Source organism: Oncorhynchus tshawytscha, linkage group LG03 (genome assembly GCF_018296145.1).
Source record: "Oncorhynchus tshawytscha isolate Ot180627B linkage group LG03, Otsh_v2.0, whole genome shotgun sequence".
Taxonomy (NCBI): Eukaryota; Metazoa; Chordata; class Actinopteri; order Salmoniformes; family Salmonidae; genus Oncorhynchus; species Oncorhynchus tshawytscha.
Genome location: NC_056431.1, coordinates 54,553,786 through 54,566,285, shown reverse-complemented (window position 1 = coordinate 54,566,285; position 12,500 = coordinate 54,553,786). Strand labels below are relative to the sequence as shown.

Sequence of the window (12,500 nt, the reverse complement as noted above, 5' to 3'; positions counted from 1 at the left end):
CTTTGGTAAAAAAAAAAAAAAAAAAGTAGTGCACTACAAAGGGCATAGGGTGCAGTTTGAGACACAGTTTGGATTTATGATCACTGCTTCACTGCACTTGAATAATCCAGTCCTTAGTTATCAGCTGCAGATCTATTACAATCTTAGGCCCTACATCTCCACGATCTTAAATCAGGGCCATTGTCAGAGGGAGAGAAGGGCAGAGAAGGGGAGAGAAGGGGAGAGAAGGGCCACTCGGTCAGCTTTTAAAACTGAGCCTGCCTGTATAACAGCTTCCTCCCCTGTAAATCTACATGGTAAAGAGGTTCATCTATCATTTTTGTGTGTGACTGTGTGTACTGGGGGAGCTATAATTCCACAGCATAGGCTTAGAATAGAAAAACACACTTGACAAAAGCATGCAAAAACACAAAACCCACACACACATACTTGAACATATTCCCACAAACATTATATATTGATAGCTCTGAATTTGTTATGGGTATAGTGACAACATGATGTTGTTCATGATGATGCAACGACTGAGAACTGCTAACCTAATGCTACATATTAGCATGCGCAGTAGTGGCCTATTACTGTTTGCATTGATGAGTGTGAGCGTTCCGCTGTGTGGATTCCATTGTTCATCAGTGTGTGTCTACGTGTGTCTTCTACGTGTGTCGTCTACGTGTGTCTTCTACGTGTGTGGTCTACGTGTGTCGTCTACCTGTGTCTTCTACGTGTGTCGTCTACGTGTGTCGTCTACGTGTGTCGTCTACGTGTGTCGTCTACGTGTGTCGTCTACCTGTGTCGTCTACCTGTGTCGTCTACCTGTGTCGTCTACGTGTGTCGTCTACGTGTGTCGTCTACGTGTGTCTTCTACGTGTGTGGTCTACGTGTGTCGTCTACGTGTGTCGTCTACGTGTGTCGTCTACGTGTGTCGTCTACGTGTGTCGTCTACGTGTGTCGTCTACGTGTGTCTTCTACGTGTGTGGTCTACGTGTGTGGTCTCGTGTGTCGTCTACGTGTGTCGTCTACGTGTGTGGTCTACGTGTGTGGTCTACGTGTGTCGTCTACGTGTGTCGTCTACGTGTGTCGTCTACCTGTGTCTTCTACGTGTGTCGTCTACGTGTGTGGTCTACGTGTGTCGTCTACGTGTGTCGTCTACGTGTGTCGTCTACCTGTGTCGTCTACGTGTGTCGTCTACGTGTGTCGTCTACGTGTGTCTTCTACGTGTGTGGTCTACGTGTGTCGTCTACGTGTGTCGTCTACGTGTGTCGTCTACGTGTGTCGTCTACGTGTGTCGTCTACGTGTGTCTTCTACGTGTGTGGTCTCGTGTGTCGTCTACGTGTGTCGTCTACGTGTGTGGTCTACGTGTGTGGTCTACGTGTGTCGTCTACCTGTGTCGTCTACGTGTGTCGTCTACGTGTGTCGTCTACCTGTGTCTTCTACGTGTGTCGTCTACGTGTGTGGTCTACGTGTGTCGTCTACGTGTGTCGTCTACGTGTGTCGTCTACGTGTGTCGTCTACCTGTGTCTTCTACGTGTGTCGTCTACGTGTGTCGTCTACGTGTGTCGTCTACGTGTGTCTTCTACGTGTGTGGTCTACGTGTGTCGTCTACCTGTGTCTTCTACGTGTGTCGTCTACGTGTGTCGTCTACCTGTGTCTTCTACGTGTGTCGTCTACGTGTGTCGTCTACGTGTGTCGTCTACGTGTGTCGTCTACGTGTGTCGTCTACGTGTGTCTTCTACGTGTGTCTTCTACGTGTGTCTTCTACGTGTCGTCTACGTGTGTCGTCTACGTGTGTCGTCTACGTGTGTCGTCTACGTGTCTTCTACGTGTGTCGTCTACGTGTGTCTTCTACGTGTGTCTTCTTCGTGTCGTCTACGTGTGTCTTCTACGTGTGTCGTCTACGTGTGTCTTCTACGTGTGTCGTCTACGTGTGTCTTCTACGTGTGTCTTCTACGTGTCGTCTACGTGTGTCGTCTACGTGTCGTCTACGTGTGTCGTCTACGTGTGTCGTCTACGTGTGTCGTCTACGTGTCGTCTACGTGTGTCGTCTACGTGTGTCGTCTACGTGTGTCTTCTACGTGTGTCTTCTACGTGTGTCTTCTACGTGTGTCTTCTACGTGTGTCGTCTACGTGTGTCTTCTACGTGTGTCTTCTACGTGTGTCTTCTTCGTGTGTCTTCTACGTGTGTCTTCTACGTGTGTCTTCTCGTGTGTCGTCTACGTGTCGTCTACGTGTGTCGTCTACGTGTGTCGTCTACGTGTGTCGTCTACGTGTGTCGTCTACGTGTGTCGTCTACGTGTGTCGTCTACGTGTGTCTTCTACGTGTGTCGTCTACGTGTGTCGTCTACGTGTGTCGTCTACGTGTGTCTTCTACGTGTGTCGTCTACGTGTGTCGTCTACCTGTGTCGTCTACGTGTGTCGTCTACCTGTGTCGTCTACGTGTGTCGTCTACGTGTGTCTTCTACGTGTGTCGTCTACGTGTGTCTTCTACGTGTGTCTTCTACGTGTGTCTTCTACGTGTGTCGTCTACGTGTGTCTTCTACGTGTGTCGTCTACGTGTGTCTTCTACGTGTGTCTTCTTCGTGTCGTCTACGTGTGTCTTCTACGTGTGTCGTCTTCGTGTGTCTTCTACGTGTGTCGTCTACGTGTGTCTTCTACGTGTGTCTTCTATGTGTCGTGTACGTGTGTCGTCTACGTGTGTCGTCTACGTGTGTCGTCTACGTGTGTCGTCTACGTGTGTCGTCTACGTGTCGTCTACGTGTGTCGTCTACGTGTGTCTTCTACGTGTGTCTTCTACGTGTGTCTTCTTCGTGTGTCTTCTACGTGTGTCTTCTACGTGTGTCTTCTACGTGTGTCTTCTACGTGTCGTGTACGTGTGTCGTCTACGTGTCGTCTACGTGTGTCGTCTACGTGTGTCGTCTACGTGTGTCGTCTACGTGTGTCGTCTACGTGTCGTGTACGTGTGTCGTCTACGTGTGTCGTCTACGTGTGTCGTCTACGTGTGTCTTCTACGTGTGTCTTCTACGTGTGTCTTCTACGTGTGTCTTCTACGTGTGTCGTCTACGTGTGTCGTCTACGTGTGTCTTCTACGCGTGTCTTTTCGTGTGTCTTCTACGTGTGTCTTCTACGTGTGTCTTCTACGTGTGTCTTCTACGTGTGTCTTCTACGTGTGTCGTCTACGTGTCGTCTACGTGTGTCGTCTACGTGTGTCGTCTACGTGTGTCGTCTACGTGTGTCGTCTACGTGTGTCTTCTACGTGTGTCGTCTACTTGTGTCGTCTACGTGTGTCTTCTACGTGTGTCGTCTACGTGTGTCGTCTACCTGTGTCGTCTACGTGTGTCTTCTACGTGTGTCTTCTTCGTGTCGTCTACGTGTGTCTTCTACTTGTGTCTTCTACGTGTGTCGTCTACCTGTATCGTCTACGTGTGTCGTCTACGTGTGTCTTCTACGTGTGTCTTCTTCGTGTCGTCTACGTGTGTCTTCTACGTGTGTCGTCTACGTGTGTCTTCTACGTGTGTCTTCTACGTGTGTCTTCTTCATGTCGTCTACGTGTGTCTTCTACGTGTGTCGTCTACGTGTGTCTTCTACGTGTGTCGTCTACGTGTGTCTTCTACGTGTGTCTTCTTCGTGTCGTCTACGTGTGTCGTCTATGTGTGTCTTCTACGTGTGTCTTCTACGTGTGTCTTCTACGTGTGTCTTCTACGTGTCGTCTACGTGTGTCGTCTACGTGTCGTCTACGTGTGTCGTCTACGTGTGTCGTCTACGTGTGTCGTCTACGTGTGTCGTCTACGTGTGTCTTCTACGTGTGTCGTCTACCTGTATCGTCTACGTGTGTCGTCTACCTGTGTCTTCTTCGTGTCGTCTACGTGTGTCGTCTACGTGTGTCGTCTACGTGTGTCGTCTACGTGTGTCGTCTACGTGTGTCGTCTACGTGTGTCGTCTACGTGTGTCGTCTACGTGTGTCGTCTACGTGTGTCGTCTACGTGTGTCGTCTACGTGTGTCTTCTACGTGTGTCTTCTACGTGTGTCGTCTACGTGTGTCGTCTACGTGTGTCTTCTACGTGTGTCGTCTACGTGTGTCGTCTACCTGTGTCGTCTCACGTGTGTCGTCTACGTGTGTCTTCTACGTGTGTCTTCTTCGTGTGTCTTCTACGTGTGTCTTCTTCGTGTGTCTTCTACGTGTGTCTTCTACGTGTGTCGTCTACGTGTGTCTTCTTCGTGTCGTCTACGTGTGTCTTCTACGTGTGTCTTCTACGTGTGTCGTCTACGTGTGTCTTCTTCGTGTCGTCTACGTGTGTCTTCTTCGTGTGTCTTCTACGTGTGTCTTCTACGTGTGTCGTTTACGTGTGTCTTCTACGTGTGTCTTCTACGTGTGTCGTCTACGTGTATCGTCTACGTGTGTCTTCTACGTGTGTCTTCTACGTGTGTCTTCTACGTGTGTCGTCTACGTGTGTCTTCTACGTGTGTCTTCTACGTGTGTCTTCTACGTGTCTTCTACGTGTGTCTTCTACGTGTGTCTTAAACGTGTGTCTTCTTCGTGTGTCTTCTACGTGTGTCTTCTACGTGTGTCTTCTTCGTGTCGTCTACGTGTGTCGTCTACGTGTGTCTTCTACGTGTGTCTTCTACGTGTGTCTTCTACGTGTGTCTTCTTCGTGTGTCTTCTACGTGTGTCTTCTACGTGTGTCGTCTACGTGTGTCGTCTACGTGTGTCTTCTACGTGTGTCGTCTACGTGTGTCGTCTACGTGTGTCGTCTACGTGTGTCTTCTACGTGTGTCGTCTACGTGTCGTCTACGTGTGTCTTCTTCGTGTCGTCTACGTGTGTCGTCTACGTGTGTCGTCTACGTGTCGTCTACGTGTGTCTTCTTCGTGTCGTCTACGTGTGTCTTCTACGTGTGTCGTCTACGTGTGTCTTCTACGTGTGTCGTCTACGTGTGTCGTCTACGTGTGTCGTCTACGTGTGTCTTCTACGTGTGTCGTCTACGTGTGTCGTCTACCTGTGTCGTCTACGTGTGTCTTCTACGTGTGTCTTCTTCGTGTCGTCTACGTGTGTCGTCTACGCGTGTCGTCTACCTGTTTCTTCTTCGTGTCGTCTACGTGTGTCGACTACGTGTGTCTTCTACGTGTGTCGACCACGTGTGTCGTCTACCTGTGTCGTCTACCTGTGTCTTCTTCGTGTCGTCTACGTGTGTCGTCTACGTGTGTCGTCTACGTGTGTCATCTACGTGTGTCTTCTACGTGTGTCTTCTACGTGTGTCGACTACGTGTGTCGTCTACCTGTGTCATCTACGTGAGTCGTCTACGTGTGTCTTCTACGTGTGTCGACTACGTGTGTCGTCTACCTGTGTCGTCTACCTGTGTCTTCTTCGTGTCGTCTACGTGTGTCGTCTACGTGTGTCGTCTACGTGTGTCATCTACGTGTGTCTTCTACGTGTGTCTTCTACGTGTGTCGACTACGTGTGTCGTCTACCTGTGTCGTCTACGTGTGTTGTCTACGTGTGTCATCTACGTGTGTCATCTACGTGTGTTGTCTACATGTTTCTTCTACGTGTGTCATCTACGTGTGTCTTCTACGTGTGTCTTCTACGTGTTGACTACGTGTGTCGTCTACCTGTGTCTTCTACGTGTGTCGTCTACCTGTGTCATCTACCTGTGTCATCTACGTGTGTCTTCTACGTGTGTCGTCTACCTGTGTCGTCTACCTGTGTCGTCTACGTGTGTCGTCTACGTGTGTCTTCTACGTGTGTCGTCTACGTGTGTCTTCTACGTGTGTCTTCTACGTGTGTCTTCTACGTGTGTCTTCTACGTGTGTCTTCTACGTGTGTCTTCTACGTGTGTCTTCTACGTGTTTCTTCTACGTGTGTCGTCTACGTGTGTCGTCTACGTGTGTCTTCTACGTGTGTCGTCTACGTGTGTCTTCTACGTGTGTCTTCTACGTGTGTCTTCTACGTGTGTCTTCTACGTGTTTCTTCTACCTGTGTCGTCTACGTGTGTTGTCTACGCGTGTCTTCTACGCGTGTTGTCTACGTGTGTCTTCTACGTGTGTCGTCTACGTGTGTCGACCCACGTGTCTTCTACGTGTGTCGTCTACGTGTGTCGTCTACGTGTCGTCTACGTGAGTCGTCTACGTGTGTCTTCTACCTGTGTCGTCTACGTGTGTCGTCTACGTGTGTCGTCTACGTGTGTCGTCTACGTGTGTCGTCTCCGTGTGTCGTCTACGTGTGTCGTCTACGTGTGTCTTCTTCGTGTGTCGTCTACGTGTTTCGTCTACGTGTGTCTTCTACGTGAGTCGTCTACGTGTGTCGTCTACGTGTGTCGTCTACGTGTGTCGTCTACGTGTGTCGTCTACGTGTGTCTTCTACGTGTGTCTTCTACGTGTGTCGTCTACGTGTCGTCTACGTGTGTCTTCTACGTGTGTCTTCTATGTGTGTCTTCTACGTGTGTCTTCTATGTGTGTCGTCTACGTGTTTCTTCTATGTGTGTCGTCTACGTGTTTCTTCTATGTGTCTTCTACGTGTGTCTTCTACGTGTGTCTTCTACGTGTGTCGTCTACGTGTTTCTTCTATGTGTCGTCTACGTGTTTTTTCTATGTGTCGTCTACGTGTTTCTTCTATGTGTGTCTTCTACGTGTGTCTTCTACGTGTGTCGTCTACGTGTTTCTTCTATGTGTGTCGTCTACGTGTTTCTTCTATGTGTCTTCTACGTGTGTCTTCTACGTGTGTCTTCTACGTGTGTCGTCTACGTGTTTCTTCTATGTGTGTCGTCTACGTGTTTCTTCTATGTGTCTTCTACGTGTGTCTTCTACGTGTGTCGTCTACGTGTTTCTTCTATGTGTCGTCTACGTGTTTCTTCTATGTGTGTCTTCTACGTGTGTCTTCTACGTGTGTCGTCTACGTGTTTCTTCTATGTGTGTCGTCTACGTGTTTCTTCTATGTGTCTTCTACGTGTGTCTTCTACGTGTGTCTTCTACGTGTGTCGTCTACGTGTTTCTTCTATGTGTGTCGTCTACGTGTTTCTTCTATGTGTCTTCTACGTGTGTCTTCTACGTGTGTCTTCTACGTGTGTCTTCTACGTGTGTCGTCTACGTGTGTCTTCTACGTGTGTCGTCTACGTGTGTCTTCTACGTGTGTCTTCTTCGTGTCGTCTACGTGTGTCGTCTACGTGTGTCTTCTACGTGTGTCGTCTACGTGTGTCTTCTACGTGTGTCTTCTTCGTGTCGTCTACGTGTGTCTTCTACGTGTGTCGTCTTCGTGTGTCTTCTACGTGTGTCGTCTACGTGTGTCTTCTACGTGTGTCTTCTATGTGTCGTGTACGTGTGTCGTCTACGTGTGTCGTCTACGTGTGTCGTCTACGTGTGTCGTCTACGTGTGTCGTCTACGTGTCGTCTACGTGTGTCGTCTACGTGTGTCTTCTACGTGTGTCTTCTACGTGTGTCTTCTTCGTGTGTCTTCTACGTGTGTCTTCTACGTGTGTCTTCTACGTGTGTCTTCTACGTGTCGTGTACGTGTGTCGTCTACGTGTCGTCTACGTGTGTCGTCTACGTGTGTCGTCTACGTGTGTCGTCTACGTGTGTCGTCTACGTGTGTCGTCTACGTGTCGTGGTACGTGTGTCGTCTACGTGTGTCGTCTACGTGTGTCGTCTACGTGTGTCTTCTACGTGTGTCTTCTACGTGTGTCTTCTACGTGTGTCTTCTACGTGTGTCGTCTACGTGTGTCGTCTACGTGTGTCTTCTACGCGTGTCTTTTCGTGTGTCTTCTACGTGTGTCTTCTACGTGTGTCTTCTACGTGTGTCTTCTACGTGTGTCTTCTACGTGTCGTCCACGTGTGTCGTCTACGTGTGCGTCTACGTGTGTCGTCTACGTGTGTCGTCTACGTGTGTCTTCTACGTGTGTCGTCTACTTGTGTCGTCTACGTGTGTCTTCTACGTGTGTCGTCTACGTGTGTCGTCTACCTGTGTCGTCTACGTGTGTCTTCTACGTGTGTCTTCTTCGTGTCGTCTACGTGTGTCTTCTACTTGTGTCTTCTACGTGTGTCGTCTACCTGTATCGTCTACGTGTGTCGTCTACGTGTGTCTTCTACGTGTGTCTTCTTCGTGTCGTCTACGTGTGTCTTCTACGTGTGTCGTCTACGTGTGTCTTCTACGTGTGTCTTCTACGTGTGTCTTCTTCATGTCGTCTACGTGTGTCTTCTACGTGTGTCGTCTACGTGTGTCTTCTACGTGTGTCGTCTACGTGTGTCTTCTACGTGTGTCTTCTTCGTGTCGTCTACGTGTGTCGTCTATGTGTGTCTTCTACGTGTGTCTTCTACGTGTGTCTTCTACGTGTCGTCTACGTGTGTCGTCTACGTGTCGTCTACGTGTGTCGTCTACGTGTGTCGTCACGTGTGTCGTCTACGTGTGTCGTCTACGTGTGTCTTCTACGTGTGTCGTCTACCTGTATCGTCTACGTGTGTCGTCTACCTGTGTCTTCTTCGTGTCGTCTACGTGTGTCGTCTACGTGTGTCGTCAACGTGTGTCGTCTACGTGTGTCGTCTACGTGTGTCGTCTACGTGTGTCGTCTACGTGTGTCGCCTACGTGTGTCGTCTACGTGTGTCGTCTACGTGTGTCTTCTACGTGTGTCTCCTACGTGTGTCGTCTACGTGTGTCGTCTACGTGTGTCTTCTACGTGTGTCGTCTACGTGTGTCGTCTACCTGTGTCGTCTACGTGTGTCGTCTATGTGTGTCTTCTACGTGTGTCTTCTTCGTGTGTCTTCTACGTGTGTCTTCTTCGTGTGTCTTCTACGTGTGTCTTCTACGTGTGTCGTCTACGTGTGTCGTCTACGTGTGTCGTCTACGTGTGTCTTCTACGTGTGTCTTCTACGTGTGTCTTCTTCGTGTGTCTTCTACGTGTGTCTTCTACGTGTGTCTTCTACGTGTCGTGTACGTGTGTCGTCTACGTGTCGTCTACGTGTCGTCTACGTGTGTCGTCTACGTGTGTCGTCTACGTGTGTCGTCTACGTGTGTCGTCTACGTGTCGTGTACGTGTGTCGTCTACGTGTGTCGTCTACGTGTGTCGTCTACGTGTGTCTTCTACGTGTGTCTTCTACGTGTGTCTTCTACGTGTGTCTTCTACGTGTGTCTTCTACGTGTGTCTTCTACGTGTGTCGTCTACGTGTGTCGTCTACGTGTGTCTTCTACGCGTGTCTTTTCGTGTGTCTTCTACGTGTGTCTTCTACGTGTGTCTTCTACGTGTGTCTTCTACGTGTGTCTTCTACGTGTGTCGTCTACGTGTCGCTTCACGTGTGTCGTCTACGTGTGTCGTCTACGTGTGTCGTCTACGTGTGTCGTCTACGTGTGTCTTCTACGTGTGTCGTCTACTTGTGTCGTCTACGTGTGTCTTCTACGTGTGTCGTCTACGTGTGTCGTCTACCTGTGTCGTCTACGTGTGTCTTCTACGTGTGTCTTCTTCGTGTCGTCTACGTGTGTCTTCTACTTGTGTCTTCTACGTGTGTCGTCTACCTGTATCGTCTACGTGTGTCGTCTACGTGTGTCTTCTACGTGTGTCTTCTTCGTGTCGTCTACGTGTGTCTTCTACGTGTGTCGTCTACGTGTGTCTTCTACGTGTGTCTTCTACGTGTGTCTTCTTCATGTCGTCTACGTGTGTCTTCTACGTGTGTCGTCTACGTGTGTCTTCTACGTGTGTCGTCTACGTGTGTCTTCTACGTGTGTCTTCTTCGTGTCGTCTACGTGTGTCGTCTATGTGTGTCTTCTACGTGTGTCTTCTACGTGTGTCTTCTACGTGTGTCTTCTACGTGTCGTCTACGTGTGTCGTCTACGTGTCGTCTACGTGTGTCGTCTACGTGTGTCGTCTACGTGTGTCGTCTACGTGTGTCTTCTACGTGTGTCGTCTACCTGTATCGTCTACGTGTGTCGTCTACCTGTGTCTTCTTCGTGTCGTCTACGTGTGTCGTCTACGTGTGTCGTCTACGTGTGTCGTCTACGTGTGTCGTCTACGTGTGTCATCTACGTGTGTCGTCTACGTGTGTCGTCTACGTGTGTCGTCTACGTGTGTCGTCTACGTGTGTCGTCTACGTGTGTCTTCTACGTGTGTCTTCTACGTGTGTCGTCCACGTGTGTCGTCTACGTGTGTCTTCTACGTGTGTCGTCTACGTGTGTCGTCTACCTGTGTCGTCTACGTGTGTCGTCTATGTGTGTCTTCTACGTGTGTCTTCTTCGTGTGTCTTCTACGTGTGTCTTCTTCGTGTGTCTTCTACGTGTGTCTTCTTCGTGTGTCTTCTACGTGTGTCTTCTACGTGTGTCGTCTACGTGTGTCTTCTTCGTGTCGTCTACGTGTGTCTTCTACGTGTGTCTTCTACGTGTGTCGTCTACGTGTGTCTTCTTCGTGTCGTCTACGTGTGTCTTCTTCGTGTGTCTTCTACGTGTGTCTTCTACGTGTGTCGTTTACGTGTGTCTTCTACGTGTGTCTTCTACGTGTGTCGTCTACGTGTATCGTCTACGTGTGTCTTCTACGTGTGTCTTCTACGTGTGTCTTCTACGTGTGTCGTCTACGTGTGTCTTCTACGTGTGTCTTCTACGTGTGTCTTCTACGTGTGTCTTCTACGTGTGTCTTCTACGTGTGTCTTAAACGTGTGTCTTCTTCGTGTGTCTTCTACGTGTGTCTTCTACGTGTGTCTTCTTCGTGTCGTCTACGTGTGTCGTCTACGTGTGTCTTCTACGTGTGTCTTCTACGTGTGTCTTCTTCGTGTGTCTTCTACGTGTGTCTTCTACGTGTGTCGTCTACGTGTGTCGTCTACGTGTGTCTTCTACGTGTGTCGTCTACGTGTCGTCTACATGTGTCTTCTTCGTGTCGTCTACGTGTGTGGTCTACGTGTGTCGTCTACGTGTCGTCTACGTGTGTCTTCTTCGTGTCGTCTACGTGTGTCTTCTACGTGTGTCGTCTACGTGTGTCTTCTACGTGTGTCGTCTACGTGTGTCGTCTACGTGTGTCGTCTACGTGTGTCTTCTACGTGTGTCGTCTACGTGTGTCGTCTACCTGTGTCGTCTACGTGTGTCTTCTACGTGTGTCTTCTTCGTGTCGTCTACGTGTGTCGTCTACGCGTGTCGTCTACCTGTTTCTTCTTCGTGTCGTCTACGTGTGTCGACTACGTGTGTCTTCTACGTGTGTCGACTACGTGTGTCGTCTACCTGTGTCGTCTACCTGTGTCTTCTTCGTGTCGTCTACGTGTGTCGTCTACGTGTGTCGTCTACGTGTGTCATCTACGTGTGTCTTCTACGTGTGTCTTCTACGTGTGTCGACTACGTGTGTCGTCTACCTGTGTCATCTACGTGAGTCGTCTACGTGTGTCTTCTACGTGTGTCGACTACGTGTGTCGTCTACCTGTGTCGTCTACCTGTGTCTTCTTCGTGTCGTCTACGTGTGTCGTCTACGTGTGTCGTCTACGTGTGTCATCTACGTGTGTCTTCTACGTGTGTCTTCTACGTGTGTCGACTACGTGTGTCGTCTACCTGTGTCGTCTACGTGTGTTGTCTACGTGTGTCATCTACGTGTGTCATCTACGTGTGTTGTCTACATGTTTCTTCTACGTGTGTCATCTACGTGTGTCTTCTACGTGTGTCTTCTACGTGTTGACTACGTGTGTCGTCTACCTGTGTCTTCTACGTGTGTCGTCTACCTGTGTCATCTACCTGTGTCATCTACGTGTGTCTTCTACGTGTGTCGTCTACCTGTGTCGTCTACCTGTGTCGTCTACGTGTGTCGTCTACGTGTGTCTTCTACGTGTGTCGTCTACGTGTGTCTTCTACGTGTGTCTTCTACGTGTGTCTTCTACGTGCGTCTTCTACGTGTGTCTTCTACGTGTGTCTTCTACGTGTGTCTTCTACGTGTTTCTTCTACGTGTGTCGTCTACGTGTGTCGTCTACGTGTGTCTTCTACGTGTGTCGTCTACGTGTGTCTTCTACGTGTGTCTTCTACGTGTGTCTTCTACGTGTGTCTTCTACGTGTTTCTTCTACCTGTGTCGTCTACGTGTGTTGTCTACGCGTGTCTTCTACGCGTGTTGTCTACGTGTGTCTTCTACGTGTGTCGTCTACGTGTGTCGACCCACGTGTCTTCTACGTGTGTCGTCTACGTGTGTCGTCTACGTGTCGTCTACGTGAGTCGTCTACGTGTGTCTTCTACCTGTGTCGTCTACGTGTGTCGTCTACGTGTGTCGTCTACGTGTGTCGTCTACGTGTGTCGTCTCGTGTGTCGTCTACGTGTGTCTTCTTCGTGTGTCTTCTACGTGTTTCGTCTACGTGTGTCTTCTACGTGAGTCGTCTACGTGTGTCGTCTACGTGTGTCGTCTACGTGTGTCGTCTACGTGTGTCTTCTACGTGTGTCTTCTACGTGTGTCGTCTACGTGTCGTCTACGTGTGTCTTCTACGTGTGTCTTCTATGTGTGTCTTCTACGTGTGTCTTCTACGTGTGTCGTCTACGTGTTTCTTCTATGTGTGTCGTCTACGTGTTTCTTCTA

General features: G+C 49.4%; 1 protein-coding gene across 1 annotated transcript in view; it reads right to left on the bottom strand.

Annotated features, from left to right (window-relative positions):
- Window positions 1–12,500, bottom strand: part of LOC112238881 (receptor tyrosine-protein kinase erbB-4-like) — a 499,848-nt gene that overhangs the window by 50,865 nt on the left and 436,483 nt on the right. The gene's annotated exons all lie outside the window — the stretch shown is intronic.